Raw genomic sequence first — 21,656 nt, forward strand, 5'->3', positions numbered from 1 at the left:
GTGTTGTTTAGAAACCGCTTTGCATTCTTGCAATTCTCCCTTTGTCAAACGGCACACTGTCTCTTACTGCGCAAACATGGTTTCCCATTATTCTTTTAATACAACCACGAAAGTTGTCCAAACCTAGATACCATGTTGGCATCTGAAAGTGTACATCTTTGTCTTTCCACCAACGTAAGTTACACACGTATATTTCTTCTTTTAACGAAAACTATTCCCCTTTCAACACATTACTGCGCCTATTCCCACTCAAAGATGGGTTCCTATATATTCGAGCCTGTAATGTCTTCAAAATTGTCCAAATTTGGAACGGTGGAAACAAAAAAGGGTACATGTTCGTCTATCTATCCATGAAGTTTTATATCCATATTTATCAGCAAAGACAGGCAAAAGTTGTTACCTTACTGCTTCGTATTTTAATTCAACTCCCCCTTTGTCAACACTTTCTACTGGGCCTCTTCTTTTGCAAAGCCCCCCACAGATGTTGCCCTACTGTTTCCTAATCTTTTGCAATTCTGCCTTAAGTTTGTCCACACCTTGGTCGAAATTTCGATTTTTACACCAATGGTGTTTATTTTTAAAGATTTTCATTTTGTTGAAGTTTTAGACAAATTCTGTGAGTTTTTAATTAATTATTTGAGTTAACAATTTCAGCACATATTCCAAAAGCTCCAATCAAAATTCGACAATGTGACATTTTGCGATGAGTCACTTCGTGAAAACAGGAAATGATGCCGAACGCTATGCTAAACTGTCACAACATGGACGAGTCCCCCAGAATATATTTGAAAAACAAAACAAATGCCACGACGAAGTGACATATTACAACGGTATGAAAAAAAATTAGTATGGCGTTTTTCCAAGATATTTCAACTTTGTGTTTTTCAGTTATCTTTCTTTCCTCACACATGCAGTAGTGTGGCTTTTTCTTTATTTTGGTTTGTTGAAATTACTTGTGTCATTTTCATTTTTTTCAGTCGTTTTTGTTCCGGTTCTGACTATGGTCTGGTGTCTAGCCTCACTTTTGTATATAATGTTTGTGGGTAAACGAGCTTCGTTACTTTTATGTACTCGTACATGTACGTAGGCCCAAAGTAAACGACATTCAAAATGGCGGCGTCGCTATGCGTCGCTTAAACTATCAGACTGTTTAGTCCCTCCACCAAACCGTCATTTTATGCGAACAAGTTTCCCGTAAGTAGACTTTTCATTAAACGATTAACACATAGGGCCTAGACTTCAGCTTGTTTGAGAAGATTTTGTTCTTTAGCATGGCTTTGAGTATGGCGACAGACAATTCCTCTGATAAGCCAGGCCCACTCGCATTATGCAGGCATGTAAACAGTGAATAGGACTAGCCTAACGTACACATAGGCCAGGCCTGCCATGCCTGCTGCAAGCCTAGATTAGTCACTGTTATTTAGAGGCCCCTTTGTATTTGCACAAACATCCTACACATCCTTTGTCGTTGCCATCTAACGGAAATGTGTGCAGGCCTGCATGTATTAGTCTAAATTTATATTGAGAGTCATGTGAAGATGTAGCCTAGATTAGAACGTTGGCCGAATCAGCCGTTGAGATTAGGCCTATTTGCCCCCTTTTCCTATAACATTCAAAGCTGTTCCTTTTAACCTGTATTGTAGGTTTGGCCAAATGTAGTTCTAATTATAGACATTACTTCTGGGTAAACACTGTTCATTGAGAGTCCATGGCGTAGATAGTGTGAAATACACAATTCTGAATGAAATTGGCATTAAACATTTTTTTAATTTAACCTTGGTGGAGGGGACCTTGATTAATACACAGACTACATATGTTTCTTTTATGTTACAGGACTCATAGTCTACACTTTTTTGTTCTGCCATGGATGTTCTTGTAAAGTGGTCAGATGGAAGCCAGAATATTGTGTACTCTGAACATCTTAAATACAAACCTCCCCTTAATGTGCACAAGGCAGTCAAAATGAAATGGGGACGGGTCTGGTGGAGGGGCCGGGTTCTGGATTTTGAAGAGAGTACAGGTGAGTCTAAATCCTATTAAACGTTACTTTTTCACTTGTATTACTTTTCATTTGTCTATATAACATATATGATATCTACAATGGCATGGGGATACTGATTAGTGTCCTTCCAGTCTTTTGTTGGTTTCACTTGTTGATGATGTGATAAATTAATGGATACTTATAATTAATTGGGCTTGATCATTGGGGAGTTTTGGTTCATGTATCAAATGATGGAGAATGTATGTATTTTACATGATTTCAGAAAATGACGAGGACACCAGTGACAGCACAGACTCAGATGATGTACCCATAAGTACACGGCTGAGTACAACAAAGAGTAAGTTGTGTCATGGTGTATTTCACTTAATTTGAACACTTTTTACCTGTTCTGGTATTATTCGCAACATCATTTAGAGCTCTTATTCATAATAGAGCAGCATGGCAGAAATTGAATACTACTTGAGATGCTGTTATCCAATATAACAATATAGTTTCTTATATGAGTAAATTATAAATTAATTATCAGGCACTGGCTGCTATTTGGCAACTACGTGTACAAATGGAGATCTATCTCCCCGATTTTTAATGGAAACAGGTAATCCTTGAATAGAATTCTTGTAATTTTGGAGTGTATGTTATGAGGACACACGCTGCTTAAACTCTACACATTTTTTTTTCTTCAGCAAAAAGTCATTTGACTGCATGTTAGGTGTATGATTTCAGGTTTAAATTTCCCCCTTTCTTCTGCCTGTGTGTATTGGTGCCAGTCACTTTCATTGACTCAAAACAAGTATTTTACTCTTTTGTGAATTTCTTTCGGTGCTCCAGAGGTTGCGGCCTCATGTTTCAGTCCTCGTACTCCAGCCCCTTGCAACAGTCCAAGACCAGAAGCTGCAGCGAGATGCAGTGAATCTTCTTGCACTCCAGAAGATGCAACTTCAATTTCAACAACTCCAGCCCCCTGAAGTAGTGGATCTTGAGAATGTGTAGTCAGCAACAGTGTCCTTGCTACTGCTACTACTTTGGAGGACAACATACCTGAGGCTACACCTGGACCCAGCAATCCAACAGTCTCACCAGTTGATGCAGCTCCATGTAGCAACCCCCATCGAAAACCTGCTGAAAGCTGCAGCAGCTCTTCATATACCCCAGATGATACGGCTAATTGCAGCATTTCGGCTTCGGAGGTTGTGCTAGGCAGCAACAGTTCATTTCTTACTGAAGGTGCTCCAGCCAGCTCCAGTGGTTCAACATGTACTTCTCCTGGCATAATCAACGCCCATTGCAGTCCTAATGGTACATGTTTAAGTTGTATAAAGGTTTTTTTTTTAGTTTTCCAACAAATCAATTTTATTTAAATCTGGAACAATTTTTGATACAATTCACTGATGAGGAGGTTTTTTTTTATAAAACATTGAAGAGAGAAGATAGTGTAATCTGAATACAACTGTATCTTTAGTTTTAGACTATATGTTTCGTGCTCTGCTATTTTATAACTGTACTGTTTATGTTTGTGTTTCCTTCTTGCAGGTCTGATGGGTGCAGTATCAAGCAGTGCAGACAACACAGCAGTTCAAGACAATGGTAGAGTACAGACTTGCTCCAATTCTAGTTGTCACAAGGAAATTTTTGCTGCTTGCTCCATTTGTGACTGTCTTGTATGTTTTGAACATTTTGTAAACTCAGATTCATGTGCAACACATAATTTGCTGTTTGACATATTTGAGGGTCATCCTGGAATTAAAGCTTGTACCAATGTGTTAGATGCCAACAGTGAGACTTTGGAAGATCTGCTTCCCAGAATAGATGAAAGATGTGACAGTTTTTCTTCTACTTCCTTGTAGGAAGAAGCAGTAATTTGCACTAATGACTACGGTGTCAAAAATGCACCACCACAACAGGTTGAATTACAACCAGAAGATTTCATTGTGGACGGGGAACTGCAAATTGAAATACAATTAGAACCCACAATTGCAACAGAGACTAACCATGCAAGGAATAAAACTGTCAAACAAAAGAGAAACAGTGGCGAATCCTATCATACTGAAAAATCAAACAAGCATGTTGAGGGGCGCAAAAACCAAACCGAAACCAAAATGTGAATCCTTGTTCTGTATGGCCCGAAAACTTCAGTGTAATGAGTTTTCTGATGAAGATTGCCAGTCTGTCAGAAATGCATTTTTCTCATTGAGTAATCTTCAAGCTCAGAGAGAGTGGATTGCAAGACATATAAAAGTAGAATCTCCAAAAGAAAGCACACGTAAGAAGAGATTTACATGTTTTTACTTGCCTAAAGGTGACAGTAAGTGCAAGGTTTGTAAACTGATGTTCCTTAATACATTAGGAATTTCTGACCGACAGGTTAGAACAGTTGTGAAAAAGCTTGGCCAGTGTTCCATGATGGGAAAAGAAAGACGAGGGGGCAGGCAGACAAAACTGAAAGACAAACAACTAAGAGATGAAGTTGAGAGACACATACAGCGGTTTCCTAAAACAGAGTCACGCTACTGTCGTGTCAGTTCCTCCTTTCAGTACCTATCCTCAGATTTAAACGTTAATAAAATGTATGATTTGTATGTGACAGAGCACCCCAAGAGAAAAGCTTCCAGAAGTTTTTATGGAAAGGTGCTTCGGAACTTGAAGCTCAGATTTCATAAGCCAAAAAAAGACCTGTGCGGAATATGTGAAAGTTATCACAAAGGAGGTGAACCAGAGCGAGATGTGCTTAACAGCCAATACGAGAGGCACATGTAAGAAAAATGTGCCGTCCGTGAGATAAAAAGTGAAAAGAAAAAACAAGCTACTGCAAACCCAGATAAGTTCCAAGCATTGGTATATGATCTTCAGCAAGTAATATACTTGCCAAAGTCTGGAAGGGGGCACTCTTCTATAGACTAGCCTGCTACAATTTTACAGTATATTAAATGAGCAGTAAAGCAGGATACTGTTACTTTCATCATGAGGGAATTGCTAAGCGAGGAGCTAATGAAATTGCTTCTAATCTGTACCAATATCTGTCCATCTTAGACCTTCAAGGGAAAGAGGAGGTCGCCCTGTTTAGCAATGGATGCATAGGGCAAAATAAAAACTTCATTTTGCCAGCCATGTTACTTTACTTCGTGGCAAATTCTTCGTCTGTGAGACAGGTGACTTTGTACTTTTTTGAGACCAACCAATGCCAAAGTGAGGGGGACGCTGTCCATAGTACAATTGAGCGATGCTTAAGAGGCACTTGGGATGTTTTTCTTCCTTGCCAACTAGCTACTCTAATCCAAGCTGCTAGAAAGTTCCCTGAACACTACCATGTCACAGATGTGCAAAGTAGCGATATACATGATTGGGAGAAGTTAGGGAAGAAAATGCATATTCTGAGAGTTGCAGGGGCAACCTGCTGACTGGAAAAAGGTAATGCAAGTGTGAGTGTGTAAAAATCTGCCAAAAAAGATCATGATCAAATGCTCGCACTTGGAAAACACCTTTGATACGATGGACATTGAAGACGGCTTAAGACGACCGCTTGCGGAGCCTTTGTTTTTCCCACCTGAGGCATATGCCAAAGCACCACCTAAACTCTCTGAAGGTAAATACAATGACCTAATGACTCTGTGTTCAGGGCCCACTCCAGTAATCAGCCACCAGAACCACATTGCCTTCTACAGGAATTTGCCACATTAATTGAAAAAACAGCAGTGTGTTCTTGTAGACATCATGTATGGGTGTGGTACATGTTCATGTAAAAAGGCTATGTTTTGATTCGTTCTTAATGTCTTAGAAGTTGCGTGGATGAATCCAAAAATGTTATACCTGAAGAATAATGAATTGCCATAATTTAGTGATTAAGAAGACTAAGTTGGCTGTTTTCACTATTAAAAAACAGTCTTTTATGCTGTTTATGATACCTAAATTGAATGGGCTGAAATGAATTTCACTGGTTAAAACTGCCTTGTTATTAAACAACTAATGTGTAATGAATTTTTGGAGGATAACCGTCTTTCGTTTTGTACTTTTTTATTTTAATTATCAACTTCAAAGTTGATTCATGTGTAATTTTTAACTGTCTAGAATTAAAATAAACACTAGAAAAAATGGGCAGGTCTACAAAATTCGTTTCTCAAGTTAATGTAACTTTGTTTGTGTTTTGATAAAATTTATAATTTGGGTCGTTAGTGGAGGAAGGCAGTAATTTGAAAAATAATTTGTCTCAGCTGTGCAATAATGTTTGTTAGTAGTTACATCCCCCCACACCATCAGATCTTTTCGGACAGAAACTGGAATTAATAGCAGGCTAAACCTAATGAAAATGTAATTCAGCAAAATAAAACACAACCAAAAATGTGTCAAAATCAAACTAGAGTAAAGCACTCTCATCATACACAGCCCATTAAAATTCCAGTTAGAATTTATCCAACCAAGACAAATTTGGAAATAAACTTTAAAACTTAGTACAAAGATCTGAAGAGCGTGCACTAATAGTAAACGAATGTAATAAAACAAACTACGCATGCGCAAAAACGCAAACGCCGCAAAAACACAAACGTCACAAAAATTTGTCGAGAATTCACACTCGCAGTTTCACGAAGTAACACATCCGAATGGGTCATGCGTTGTTTTATGGAAATATGAGATGTGCAATTTCACGAAAAGACATGAAGTTTTTATTTTATTTCCAGCTAAAATAAACCAAATTTTCATTCAAAAAATTAAAGTACTCGTTGGCCATCCTTCTTTAATGTGCAGTATACACTGGCCCAGCGTTTTTGACACTTTAATAAGAAATTATTACGACAAACAAATCAGAAATTTGGACGCAGTTTTCTCGATAAAATATGAGATAGGCCAATTCGTGGTGCAACCAACGATATCTCCTACAATAACTGGCTCATAGTACTACCGCGAATATCCACCTCATACCCAAGATTACACAGTTACAACGCAAAAAACACGACACATAAACTGGGGGAAAGATCACCGTTGTCCATCATTTTTGGTGGCCAGGCAACATCGCCAGTGCGCGCAATAAAGGTTCACTGTCTATAACAACGATAGATTGTGCATGCCTATAATTTGCTGGGATTTCAGAAATATCTGCTAAAGAAGGCAAAAGTTTTATACTAATTGGTATTTGTGTGTAATTCTCCCCCTTTCCACCGGCCGCTCTACCTCTTTCCGCGTAAAGACGGGTCCCCATTTGCGAGCTTAAAAAGCCTGAAAATTCTCTAACGCTTGCAATCGTGGTGGTTTCCGAAAGGGCACATTGTTTTCCATCCATTGATGTAAGTTTCAAATCCATATCTGCTGCTATTTGGAAAACATCTGCGAAAGATGTCAAGAGTTATTGCCCTACCAATTTCTTTTTTGGTTGAATTCTGCCTTTATCAACAACTTCTGGGCCACACACAGATGGCTCCTTGTATTCCCGCATCAAAATCTCTGTCGATTGTCAAAACCTTTCAGACTTGGTGGCATTGAAAAGAGCACGTTTCTTAATACACAGGTGGAAGTTTCGTATCTATATTTGCTGTAGTTAGGGAAATACCCAAGGCAAGGCAAAAAGGCAAGACCTTTTGCCCTGTACTGCTCAATATTTGTGTGCAATCTGCCCTTGTCCACGTACTACGAGGTTAAAAATGGTTCCCCATATATTCCAAATAAAAAACCTGAGAATTTTCTAAACCCAAAAAGGTCACATGCACTTCTATCCACTAGTGTAAGTTCATAATAATATATTTTGAAGTTAGCGAAATATCTGTCAAAGAATTCAAAAGGTGTTGCCCTTCTGCTCCGTATTTTGTCGTAGTCCTGCCTCTGTTCACACCTGGCTCTTCCTGCGCAAAGATGGCTCCCACACTGCGGCATAAAAATCTGAAAACAGTCGAAATCTGGCTATTTCCGAGGCCTCCCTTTCCACTGGTGTAACTCAACCAAATTTGCTGTAGGCAGAAATATTGCGAAAGAGTTATTACCCAGTTCGTTCTTGGGCTTTTTTTGTAATTCTCGCTTTGTTCACGCCTTGCTGGTTTCTTCCCGAGCAAGGACTGCTCCCTTCTTTCGAGTTTACAGACCAACCCCCACACTGCTAATTTCCCTCATATTGAATCATATTCTTAAGAGCCAAGTAATCTATAATTTATAGGTAATAAAACTGGCACATATCTATATCTCCCTTGCAATACTCGGTTTTTGTATTAACAAAACACAGTTTTCCCCCCATTTTTTCCTGCGATTCCAGTCCGGTGAAATGGACTTCTTGTCGCGTCCCATTAGCATCTAATGAATATTGATTTCTGTGCAGTATTTCTGAGGAGAGGAAATACCATAATGCGTGCAAGCATAGCACACGTAGCCGCGGACGACAGCACGAACTTGAAGATTACTTGTCGTCCCGGGCTTTCTGGAAAATAAAATGGCTGAAGGAGCACAAACTTCCCATGGGAAAAGAGAATGCCGCACAGTAGATCCAGCACACAGGTCGTTCCCCGGTAGCTTAATTTTTCCTAGGAAGGTTAGAGGTAATCATCATAAAATGGGAGTATCTTAACCGTTGAGAATGCGTTTTTCGTAGGAAGGTTGGGGACAATTATCATAAATAGGGTACACAAACTTTTAAGTATAAGACACAACAAATTGCTTTTCTGGCTGACTTGCTTGGTAGCTCTGTTAGAAGAGCGTCGTACATGTACGTTATACAAGCCGAGGATGTGAGTCTATATGTATTAATTTTTTTGGTGAGGAATTCGTTGGTTGGAATATGTTTTTATAATAAAGTAAAGCCCGGCATTTATCTTATCACTTAAGTTTCAACGTGTCCACATAATTGCCCCTAACTCTCCTAGGGGAAAAAAATTACGCTCCCTGTACGCGGTGCACTCGGTGCGCACACATTGTAGCGCCATGGTCATGTACATATACGTTTGTAGCGTAGCCAGTCGTACCACGGATACCAGTTTCAGGCTCTGGTATTACATCATAAATACTCCGCTTCTGAACAGCGCCGCCAGTGGTCAGATTGGGGGATTTTTCCTAAAACCTCTGAGACACCCGTTTTATAAGTTTTGGCAAAATTACAAAACGCAATACAGATTACAAAACACGATACAGATATATGGTTATATGATTTCTTACACAATTACACACTAAACACAATATAGTTTATTTTTGAAACTTTTAAAACAGTTGGTCTTTAAAAAAGGTCTGATAATTGTCCAAACTTGCCAATCAAGTTGGCATCGGAAATGGCAAATTGTACTCCAACCGTTGAAGTTTCACATTCATATTTGTTGTAGTTCGGGAACCATCTGTGGAAGTAGTGAAGAATTTTTCCTCTACTAACTAAATAAAATCTCAACCTTACTGGTCCTCTTCTCACGCAGAACTTGCTCCCTGTATTCCTTTATGAATAACCTGCAAATGGTCCACACCTGGCAATAACATGGGAAACTTCACGCTTTCCTCTATCCACTAAGGTAAGTTTCATATCCATTCTTGCTGCGGTTAGAAAGTTTCATGTCCACATTTACTGTAGTAAGTTATCAGCGAAAGAAGTCTGCTTGAAATTTTGCAGCAGTTGTCCCTTGTGCACACCTTGGATTCAAATTTACCACACATACATACATACTCCCTATATCCCTTCATAAAAGACCTGAAAATGTTCCAAATTCGGCAATCTTTGCATTTTCAGACAGCTCACATGTTCCTCTATCCAGTGATATCAGTCTCATATCCACATTTGTTGTAGTTAGAGAGATATTCTCGAAAGAAGTGTGAAGTTTTTGCCTACTCCTTTCAATTTGGCAGCGGTTGTTCATTGTACACATCTTGGATTCAAACTTCCTGCACATACATTGCTCCGTATATCCCTCCATAACAGACTCGATAATGCTCCAAATCCAGCAATCTTTGCACTTTTGAATAGTGCACATGTTTCTCTATTCAATGGTGTAAGTTTCATATCCACATTCGTTGTAGTTAGAGAGATATTCTCGAAAGAAGTTTGAAGTTTTTGCCTACTCTTTTCAATTTGGCAGCGGTTGTTCAATGTGAACACCTTGGATTCAAACTTCCTGCACATACATTGCTCACAGTCTATATCCCTCCATAAGAGACTTGATAATGCTCCAAATCCGGCAATCTTTGCACTTTTGAATAGTGCACATGTTCCTCTATCCAATGGTGTAAGTTTCATATCCACATTCGTTGTAGTTAGAGAGATATTCCCGAAAGCAGTGTGAAGTTTTTGTCCTGCTGCTTGAAATTTTGCTAGGGTTGTGCCTTGTGAACACTTTGGACTCAATCTTCCCACACATACATTGCTGCCTATATCCCTTCATAATAGACTTAAAAATGCTCCAAATTCGGCAATCTTTTCAGTCAGCTCACATGTTACTCTACCCAGTGATATACGTCTCATATCCACATTCGTTGTAGTTAGAGAGATATTCTCGAGAGAAGTGTGAAGTTTTTGCCTACTCCTTTCAATTTTGCAGCGGTTGTTCCTTGTGCACACCTTGGATTCAACCTTCCTGCACATACATTGCTCCCTATATCCCTCCATAAAAGACTTGATAATAGTCCAAATGCGGCAATCTTTGAATTTTTGAATGGTTCACATGTCCCTCCGTCCAGTAGTATAAGTTTCACATCCACATTCGCTGTAGTTAGAGATATATTCTCGAAAGAATTGTTAAGTTTTTGTCCTGCTGCTTGCCTTGTGAACACTTTGGATTCTAACTTCCCGCGCATACATTGCTGCCTATATCCCTTCATAGTAGACTTGAAAATGCTCCAAACTCGGCCATCTTTGAATCTCAGACAGCTCACATGTTATTCTATCCAGTGATATAAGTTTCATATCCACATTCATTGTAGTTAGAGAGATATTGTCGAAAGAAGTGTGAAGTTTTTGCCTACTCCTTTCAATTTGGCAGCGGTTGTTCCTTGTGCACAACTTGGATTCCTCCGGCACATACATTGCTCCCCATATCCCTCTATAAAAGAGTTTATAATGCTCTAAATCTGGCAATCATGGCATTTTTACATAGTTCACATGTCCCTCCATCCAGTGGTATAAGTTTCACATCCACAGTCGTTGTAGTTAGAGAGATATTCTCGAAAGAATTGTTAAGTTTTTGTCCTGCTGCTTGCCTTGTAAACACTTTGGATTCGAACTTCCCGCGCATACATTGCTCCCTATATCCCTCCATAAAAGACTCGATAAAGCTCCAAATCCGGCAATCATGGCATTTTTAAATAGTTCACATGTCCCTCCATCCAATAATGTAAGTTTCATATCCACATTCGATGTAGTTTGAGAGATATTCTCGAAAGAATTGTTAAGTTTTTGTCCTGCTGATTGCCTTGTGAACACTTTGGATTCTAACTTCCCGCGCATACATTGCTGCCTATATCCCTTCATAATAGACTTGAAAATGCTCCAAGTTCAGCAATCTTTGCATTTGCAGACAGCTCACATGTTCTTCTATCCAGTGATATAAGAGTCACATCAGCATTCGTTGTAGTTAGAGAGATATTCTCGAGAGAAGTGTGAAGTTTTTGTTCTTCTGCTTGCCTAGTGAACACCTTGGTTTCAACCTTCCTGCACATACATTGCTCAGTATATCCCTCCATAAAAGACTTGATAATGGTGCAAATCCGGCAATCTTTACATTTTTGAATAGTTCACATGTCCCTCCATCCAGTGGTATAAGTTTTACATCCACATTTGTTGTAGTTAGAGAGATATTCTCGAAAGAATTGTTAAGATTTTGTCCTGCTGCTTCCCATGTGAACACTTTGGATTCTAACTTCCCGCGCATACATTGCTCCCTATATCCCTCCATGAAAGACTTGATAATTGTCCAAATCCAGCAATCTTTGCATTTTTGAATAGTTCACATGTTTCTCCATCCAATGGTGTAAGTTTCATATCCACATTCGTTGTAGTTAGAGAGATATTCTAGAGAGAAGTGTGAAGTTTTTGTCCTGTTGCTTGCCTTGTGAACACCTTGGATTCAAACTTCCTTCACATATATTGCTCCGTGTATTCCTCAATAAAAGACTCGATAATGCTCCAAATCCAGCAACCTTTGAACTTTTGGATAGTTCACATGTTCCTCTATCCTGTGATATAAGTTTCATATCCACAATCGTTGAAATTAGAGAGATATTCTCGAAAGAATTGTTGAGTTTCTGTCCTGCTGCTTGCCTTGTGAACACTTTGGATTCTAACTTTCCGCGCAGACATTGCTCCCTATATCCCTCCATAAAAGATTGATAATGGTCCAAATCTGGATTTGGACATCTGGCAATCTTTGCATTTTTGAATAGTTCACATGTTATTCTAGCCAGTGATATCAGTTTCATATCCACATTCGTTGTAGTTAGAGAGAAATTCTCGAAAGAAGTGTGAAGTTTTTGTTCTTCTCCTTGCTTTGTGAACACCTTGGATTCAAACTTCCTTCACATATATTGCTCCGTATATTCCTCAATAAAAGACTCGATAATTCTCCAAATCCGGCAACCTTTGAACTTTTGGATAGTTCACATGTTCCTCTATCCTGTGATATAAGGTTCATATCCAAATTTTTTGTAGTTAGAGAGATATTCTCGAAAGAAGTGTGAAGTTTTTGCCTACTCCTTTCAATTTGGCAGTGGTTGTTCCTTGTGCACACCTTGGATTCAACTTTCCTGCACATACTTTGCTCCCTATATCCCTCCATAAAAGACTTGATAATGGTCCAAATCCGGAAATCGTTGTATTTTTGAATAGTTCACATGTCCCTCCATCCAGTAGTATAAGTTTCACATCCACATTCGTTGTAGTTAGAGAGATATTCTCGAAAGAATTGTTAAGTTTTTGTCCTGCTGCTTGCCTTGTGAACACTTTGGATTCTAACTTCCCGCGCATACATTGCTGCCTATATCCCTTCATAGTAGAGTTGAAAATGCTCCAAACTCGGCCATATTTGAATGTTAGACAGCTCACATGTTCCTCTATCCATTGATATAAGTTTCATATCCACATTTGTTGTAGTTAGAGAGATATTCTCGAAAGAATTGTTTAGTTTTTGTCCTGCTGCTTCCCTTGTGAACATTTTGGATTCTAACTTCCCGCTCATACATTGCTGCCTATATCCCTTCATAATAGACTTGCAAATGCTCCAAACTCAGGCAGCTTTAAATTTCAGACAGCTCACATGTTTTTCTATCCTGTGATATAAGTTTCATATCCACATTCGTTGTAGTTAGAGAGATATTCTCGAAAGAAGTGTGAAGTTTTTGCCTACTCCTTTCAATTTGGCAGCGGTTGTTCCTTGTGCACACCTTGGATTCAGCCTTCCTGCACATACATTGCTCAGTATATCCCTCCATAAAAGACTTGATAATGGTCCAAATCCGGCAATCTTTGCATCTTTGAATAGTTCACATGTTTTTCCATCCAGTGATATAAGTTTCACATCCGCTTTCGATGTAGTTAGAGAGATATTCTCGAAAGAATTGTTAAGTTTTTGTCCTGCTGCTTGCCTTGTGAAGACTTTGGATTCTAACTTCCCGCGCATACATTGCTCCCTATATCCCTCCATAAAAAACTTGATAATGGTCCAAATCTGGTAATCTTTGCATTTTTGAATAGTTCACATGTCCCTCCATCCAGTGATATAAGTTTCATATCTACATTCGTTGAAGTTAGAGAGATATTCTCGAAAGAATTGTGAAGTTTTTGTTCTTCTGTTTGCCTTGTGAACACCTTGGATTCAAACTTCCTTCACATACGTTGCTCCGTATATTCCTCACTAAAAGACTCAATAAGGCTCCAAATCCGGCAACCTTTGAACTTTTGGATAGTTCACATGTTTCTCTATCCTGTGATATAAGTTTCATATCCACATTCGTTGTAGTTAGAGAGATATTCTCGAGAGAAGTGTGAAGTTTTTGCCTACTCCTTTCAATTTGGCAGCGGTTGTTCCTTGTGCACACCTTGGATTCAACCTTCCTGCACATACATTGCTCAGTATATCCCTCCATAAAAGACTTGATAATGGTCCAAATCCGGCAATATTGCATTTTTGAATAGTTCACATGTTATTTTATCCAGTTATATAAGTTTCACATCCACATTCGTTGTAGTTAGAGAGATATTCTCGAAAGAATTGTTAAGTTTTGTCCTGCTGCTTGCCTTGTGAACACTTTGGATTCTAACTTCCCGCGCATACATTGCTTCCTATATCCCCCCATAAAGACTTGATAATTGTCCAAATCCGGCAATCTTTGCATTTTTGAATAGTTCACATGTCCCTGCATCCAGTGATATAAGTTTCATATCCACATTTGGTGAAGTTAGAGAGATATTCTCGAAAGACTTGTTAAGTTTTTGTCCTGTTGCTTGCCTTGTGAACACTTTGGATTCTAACTTCCCGCGCATACATTGCTGCCTATATCCCTTCATAATAGACTTGAAAATGCTCCAAATCCGGCAACCTTTGAACTTTTGGGTAGTTCACATGTTATTCTATCCAGTTATATAAGTTTGGCATCCACATTCGTTGCAGTTAGAGAGATATTCTGGAAAGAAGTGTGAAGTTTTTGCCTACTCCTTTCAATTTGGCAGCGGTTGTTCCTTGTGCACACTTTGGATTCAACCTTCCTGCGCATACCTTGCTCATTATATCCCTCCATAAAAGACTTGATAATGGTCCAAATCCGGCAATATTGCATTTTTGAATAGTTCACATGTCCCTCTATCCAGTTATATAAGTTTCACATCCACATTCGTTGTAGTTAGAGAGATATTTTCGAAAGAATTGTTAAGTTTTGTCCTGCTGCCTGCCTTGTGAACACTTTGGATTCTAACTTCCCGCGCATACATTGCTCCCTATATCCCTCCATAAAGACTTGATAATGGTCCAAATCCGGCAATCTTTGCATTTTTGAATAGTTCACATGTCCTTCCTGCCAGTGGTATAAGTTTCACATCCACATTTGTTGTAGTTAGAGAGATATTCTCGAAAGATTTGTTACGTTTTTGTCCTGCTGCTTGCATTGTGAAGACTTTGGATTCTAACTTCCCGCGCATACATTGCTCCCTATATCCCTTCATACTAGACTTGAAAATGCTCCAAATCCGGCAATCTTTGCATTTTTGAATAGTTCATATGTTATTCTATCCAGTGATATAAGTTTCACATCCGCATTCGTTGAAGTTAGAGAGATATTCTCTAAAGAACTATTAAGTTTTTGTTCTTCTGCTTGCCTTGTGAACACTTTGGATTCTAACTTCCGGCGCATACATTGCTGCCTATATCCCTTCATAATAGACTTGAAAATGCTCTAAACTCGGTCATCTTTAAAATTTCAGACAGTTCACATGTTCCTCTATGCAGTGATATAAGTTTCATATCCACATTCGTTGTAGTTAGAGAGATATTCTGGAAAGAAGTGTGAAGTTTTTGCCTACTCCTTTCAATGTGGCAGCGGTTGTTCCTTGTGTACATCTTGGATTCAACCTTCCTTCACATACTTTGTTCCCTATATCCCACCATAAAAGACTTGTTAATGCTCCAAATCTGGCAATCTTTGTATTTTTGAATAGTTCACATGTCCCTCTATCCAGTGGTATAAGTTTCATATCCACATTCGTTGTAGTTAGAGAGATATTCTCTAAAGAACTATTAAGTTTTTTTCTTCTGCTTGCCTTGTGAACACTTTGTATTCTAACTTCCGGCGCATACATTGCTGCCTATATCCCTTCATAATAGACTTGAAAATGCTCTAAACTCGGTCATCTTTAAAATTTCAGACAGTTCACATGTTCCTCTATGCAGTGATATAAGTTTCATATCCACATTCGTTGTAGTTAGAGAGATATTCTGGAAAGAAGTGTGAAGTTTTTGCCTACTCCTTTCAATTTGGCAGCGGTTGTTCCTTGTGCACACCTTGGATTCAACCTTCCTGCACATAGTTTTCTCCCTATATCCCGCCATAAAAGACTTGTTAATGCTCCAAAATCGGTAATATTTGCATTTTTAAATAGTTCATATGTTATTCTATCCAGTGATATAAGTTTCACATCTGCATTCGTTGCAGTTAGAGAGATATTCTGGAAAGAAGTGTGACGTTTTTGTCCTGTTGCTTGCCTTGTGAACACTTAGGATTGTAACTTCCCGCGCATACATTGCTCCCTATATCCCTTCGTACTAGACTTGAAAATGCTCCAAATCCGGCAATCTTTGCATTTTTGAATAGTTCATATGTTATTCTATCCAGTGATATAAGTTTCACATCTGCATTCGTTGAAGTTAGAGAGATATTCTCTAAATAACTGTTAAGTTTTTGTTCTTCTGCTTGCCTTGTGAACACTTTGGATTCTAACTTCCAGCGCATACATTGCTGCCTATATCCCTTCATAATAGACTTGAAAATGCTCTAAACTCGGCCATCTTTAAAATTTCAGACAGCTCACATGTTCGTCTATGCAGTGTTATAAGTTTCATATCCACATTCGTTGTAGTTAGAGAGATATTCTGGAAAGAAGTGTGAAGTTTTTGCCTACTCCTTTTAATTTGGCAGCGGTTGTTCCTTGTGCACACCTTGGATTCAACCTTCCTGCACATACATTGCTCAGTATATCCCTCCATAAAAGACTTGATAATGGTCCAAATCCGGTATTCTTTGCATTTTTGAATAGTTCACATGTTCCTTTATCCAGTGGTATAAGTTTCATATCCACATTCGTTTTAGTTAGAGAGATATTGTCGAAAGATTTGTTACGTTTTTGCCCTGCTGCTTGCCTTGTGAAGACTTTGGATTCTAACTTCCGGCGCATACATTGCTCCCTATATCCCTTCATACTAGACTTGAAAATGCTCCAAAATTGGTAATCTTTGCATTTTTGAATAGTTCATATGTTATTCTATCCAGTGATATAAGTTTCACATCCGCATTCGTTGAAGTTAGAGAGATATTCTGGAAAGAATTGTTAAGTTTTTGTCCTGTTGCTTGCCTTGGAAACATTTTGGATTCTAACTTCCCGCGCATACATTGCTCCCTATATCCCTCCATAAAGACTTGATAATGGTCGAAATCCGGCAATCTTTGCATTTGTGAATAGTTCATATGTTATTCTATCCAGTGATATAAGTTTCACATCCGCATTCGTTGAAGTTAGAGAGATATTCTGGAAAGAAGTGTGACGTTTTTGCCTACTCCTTTCAATTTGGCAGCGGTTGTTCCTTGTGCACACCTTGGATTCAACCTTCCTGCACATACATTGCTCAGTATATCCCTCCATAAAAGACTTGATAATGGTCCAAATCCGGCATTCTTTGCATTTTTGAATAGTTCACATGTCCCTCCATCCAGTGGTACAAGTTTCACATCCACGTTCGATGTAGTTAGAGAGATATTTTCGAAAGAATTGATAAGTTTTTGTCCTGTTGCTTGCCTTGTGAACACTTTGGATTCTAACTTCCCGCGCATACATTGCTCCCTATATCCCTCCATAAAGACTTGATAATGGTCCAAATCCGGCAATCTTTGCATTTTTGAATAGTTCACATGTCCTTCCTGCCAGTGGTATAAGTTTCACATCCACATTTGTTGTAGTTAGAGAGATATTCTCGAAAGATTTGTTACGTTTTTGTCCTGCTGCTTGCATTGTGAAGACTTTGGATTCTAACTTCCAGCGCATACATTGCTCCCTATATCCCTACATAAAGACTTGATAATGGTCCAAATCCGGCAATCTTTGCATTTGTGAATAGTTCACATGTCCCTCCATCCAGTGATATAAGTTTCACATCCACATTCGGTGAAGTTAGAGAGATATTCTCGAAAGACTTGTTAAGTTTTTGTCCTGTTGCTTGCCTTGTGAACTTTTTGGATTCAAACTTCCTTCACATACATTGCTCCGTATATTCCTTAATAAAAGACTTGATAATGCTCCAAATCCGGCAAACCTTTGAACTTTTGGGTAGTTCACATGTTATTCTATCCAGTTATATAAGTTTGGCATCCACATTCGTTGCAGTTAGAGAGATATTCTGGAAAGAAGTGTGAAGTTTTTGCCTACTCCTTTCAATTTGGCAGCGGTTGTTCCTTGTGCACACCTTGGATTCAACCTTCCTGCGCATACATTGCTCATTATATCCCTCCATAAAAGACTTGATAATGGTCCAAATCCGGCAATATTGCATTTTTGAATAGTTCACATGTCCCTCTATCCAGTTATATAAGTTTCACATCCACATTCGTTGTAGTTAGAGAGATATTTTCGAAAGAATTGTTAAGTTTTGTCCTGCTGCCTGCCTTGTGAACACTTTGGATTTTAACTTCCGGCGCATACATTGCTGCCTATATCCCTTCATAATAGACTTGAAAATGCTCTAAACTCGGTCATCTTTAAAATTTCAGACAGTTCACATGCTCCTCTATGCAGTGATATAAGTTTCATATCCACATTCGTTGTAGTTAGAGAGATATTCTGGAAAGAAGGTTGAAGTTTTTGCCTACTCCTTTCAATTTGGCAGCGGTTGTTCCTTGTGCACAGCTTGGATTCAACCTTCCTGCACATACTTTGCTCCCTATATCCCGCCATAAAAGACTTGTTAATGCTCCAAATCTGGCAATCTTTGTATTTTTGAATAGTTCACATGTCCCTCAATCCAGTGATATAAGTTTCACATCCGCATTCGTTGAAGTTAGAGAGATATTCTCTAAAGAACTATTAAGTTTTTGTTCTTCTGCTTGCCTTGTGAACACTTTGGATTCTAACTTCCGGCGCATACATTGCTGCCTATATCCCTTCATAATAGACTTGAAAATGCTCTAAACTCGGTCATCTTTAAAATTTCAGACAGCTCAAATGTTCCTCTATGCAGTGATATAAGTTTCATATCCACATTGGTTGTAGTTAGAGAAATATTCTGGAAAGAAGTGTATAGTTTTTGCCTACTTCTTTCAATTTGGCAGCGGTTGTTCCTTGTGCACACCTTGGATTCAACCTTCCCGCGCATACATTGCTGCCTATATCCCTTCATAATAGACTTGAAAATGCTCTAAACTCGGTCATCCTTAAAATTTCAGACAGTTCACATGTTCCTCTATGCAGTGATATAAGTTTCATATCCACATTCGTTGTAGTTAGAGAGATATTCTGGAAAGAAGTGTGAAGTTTTTGCCTACTCCTTTCAATGTGGCAGCGGTTGTTCCTTGTGTACACCTTGGATTCAACCTTCCTTCACATACTTTGTTCCCTATATCCCACCATAAAAGACTTGTTAATGCTCCAAATCTGGCAATCTTTGTATTTTTGAATAGTTCACATGTCCCTCCATCCAGTGATATAAGTTTCACATCTGCATTCGTTGAAGTTAGAGAGATATTCTCTAAAGAACTATTAAGTTTTTTTTCTTCTGCTTGCCTTGTGAACACTTTGGATTGTAACTTCCGGCGCATACATTGCTGCCTATATCCCTTCATAATAGACTTGAAAATGCTCTAAACTCGGTCATCTTTAAAATTTCAGACAGTTCACATGTTCCTCTATGCAGTGATATAAGTTTCATATCCACATTCGTTGTAGTTAGAGAGATATTCTGGAAAGAAGTGTGAAGTTTTTGCCTACTCCTTTCAATTTGGCAGCGGTTGTTCCTTGTGCACACCTTGGATTCAACCTTCCTGCACATACTTTGCTCCCTATATCCCGCCATAAAAGACTTGTTAATGCTCCAAAATCGGTAATCTTTGCATTTTTAAATAGTTCATATGTTATTCTATCCAGTGATATAAGTTTCACATCCGCATTCGTTGCAGTTAGAGAGATATTCTGGAAAGAATTGTTAAGTTTTTGTCCTGTTGCTTGCCTTGTGAACACTTAGGATTGTAACTTCCCGCGCATACATTGCTCCCTATATCCCTTCGTACTAGACTTGAAAATGCTCCAAATCCGGCAATCTTTGCATTTTTGAATAGTTCATATGTTATTCTATCCAGTGATATAAGTTTCACATCTGCATTCGTTGAAGTTAGAGAGATATTCTCTAAATAACTGTTAAGTTTTTGTTCTTCTGCTTGCCTTGTGAACACTTTGGATTCTAACTTCCAGCGCATACATTGCTGCCTATATCCCTTCATAATAGACTTGAAAATGCTCTAAACTCGGCCATCTTTAAAATTTCAGACAGCTCACATGTTCGTCTATGCAGTGTTATAAGTTTCATATCCACATTCGTTGTAGTTAGAGAGATATTCTGGAAAGAAGTGTGAAGTTTTTGCCTACTCCTTTTAATTTGGCAGCGGTTGTTCCTTGTGCACACCTTGGATTCAACCTTCCTGCACATACATTGCTCAGTATATCCCTCCATAAAAGACCTTGATAATGGTCCAAATCCGGCATTCTTTGCATTTTTGAATAGTTTCACATGTCCCTCTATCCAGTGGTATAAGTTTCATATCCACATTCGTTGTAGTTAGAGAGATATTCTCGAAAGATTTGTTACGTTTTTGTCCTGCGGCTTGCCTTGTGAAGACTTTGGATTCTAACTTCCCGCGCATACATTGCTCCCTATATCCCTGCATACTAAACTTGAAAATGCTCCAAAATCGGTAATCGTTGCATTTTTAAATAGTTCATATGTTATTCTATCCAGTGATATAAGTTTCACATCCGGATTCGTTGCAGTTAGAGAGATATTCTGGAAAGAATTGTTAAGTTTTTGTCCTGTTGCTTGCCTTGTGAACACTTTGGATTCTAACTTCCCGCGCAAACATTGCTCCCTATATCCCTTCATACTAGACTTGAAAATGCTCCAAATCCGGCAATCTTTGCATTTTTGAATAGTTCATATGTTATTCTATCCAGTGATATAAGTTTCACATCTGCATTCGTTGCAGTTAGAGAGATATTCTGGAAAGAAGTGTGACGTTTTTGCCTACTCCTTTCAATTTGGCAGCGGTTGTTCCTTGTGCACACCTTGGATTCAACCTTCCTGCACATACATTGCTCAGTATATCCCTCCATAAAAAACTTGATAATGGTCCAAATCCGGCATTCTTTGCATTTTTGAATAGTTCACATGTCCCTCCATCCAGTGGTACAAGTTTCACATCCACGTTCGATGTAGTTAGAGAGATATTTTCGAAAGAATTGATAAGTTTTTGTCCTGTTGCTTGCCTTGTGAACACTTTGGATTCTAACTTCCCGCGCATACATTGCTCCCTATATCCCTACATAAAGACTTGATAATGGTCCAAATCCGGCAATCTTTGCATTTTTGAATAGTTCACATGTCCTTCCTGCCAGTGGTATAAGTTTCACATCCACATTTGTTGTAGTTAGAGAGATATTCTCGAAAGATTTGTTACGTTTTTGTCCTGCTGCTTGCATTGTGAAGACTTTGGATTCTAACTTCCAGCGCATACATTGCTCCCTATATCCCTACATAAAGACTTGATAATGGTCCAAATCCGGCAATCTTTGCATTTGTGAATAGTTCACATGTCCCTCCATCCAGTGATATAAGTTTCACATCCACATTCGGTGAAGTTAGAGAGATATTCTCGAAAGACTTGTTAAGTTTTTGTCCTGTTGCTTGCCTTGTGAACTTTTTGGATTCAAACTTCCTTCACATACATTGCTCCGTATATTCCTTAATAAAAGACT

General features: G+C 38.7%; 1 protein-coding gene across 1 annotated transcript in view; it reads left to right on the top strand.

Moving 5' to 3' along the window:
- Positions 1-1,071: 1,071 nt before the first annotated feature.
- The window catches only part of LOC110988295 (uncharacterized), a 128,192-nt gene continuing 107,607 nt past the window's right edge, over positions 1,072-21,656 (top strand). Inside the window, exons 1-7 of the mRNA XM_087134485.1 lie at positions 1,072-1,194; positions 1,834-2,020; positions 2,265-2,339; positions 2,529-2,597; positions 2,831-3,298; positions 3,533-3,586; positions 9,373-9,465. The gene's annotated coding sequence lies outside the window, so the exon portion shown is untranslated. The remainder of the gene's footprint in view (positions 1,195-1,833; positions 2,021-2,264; positions 2,340-2,528; positions 2,598-2,830; positions 3,299-3,532; positions 3,587-9,372; positions 9,466-21,656) is intronic.

This window comes from Acanthaster planci, linkage group LG03 (genome assembly GCF_054643075.1).
Source record: "Acanthaster planci isolate LZ-2023a linkage group LG03, COTS_SCS, whole genome shotgun sequence".
Classification (NCBI taxonomy): domain Eukaryota; kingdom Metazoa; phylum Echinodermata; class Asteroidea; order Valvatida; family Acanthasteridae; genus Acanthaster; species Acanthaster planci.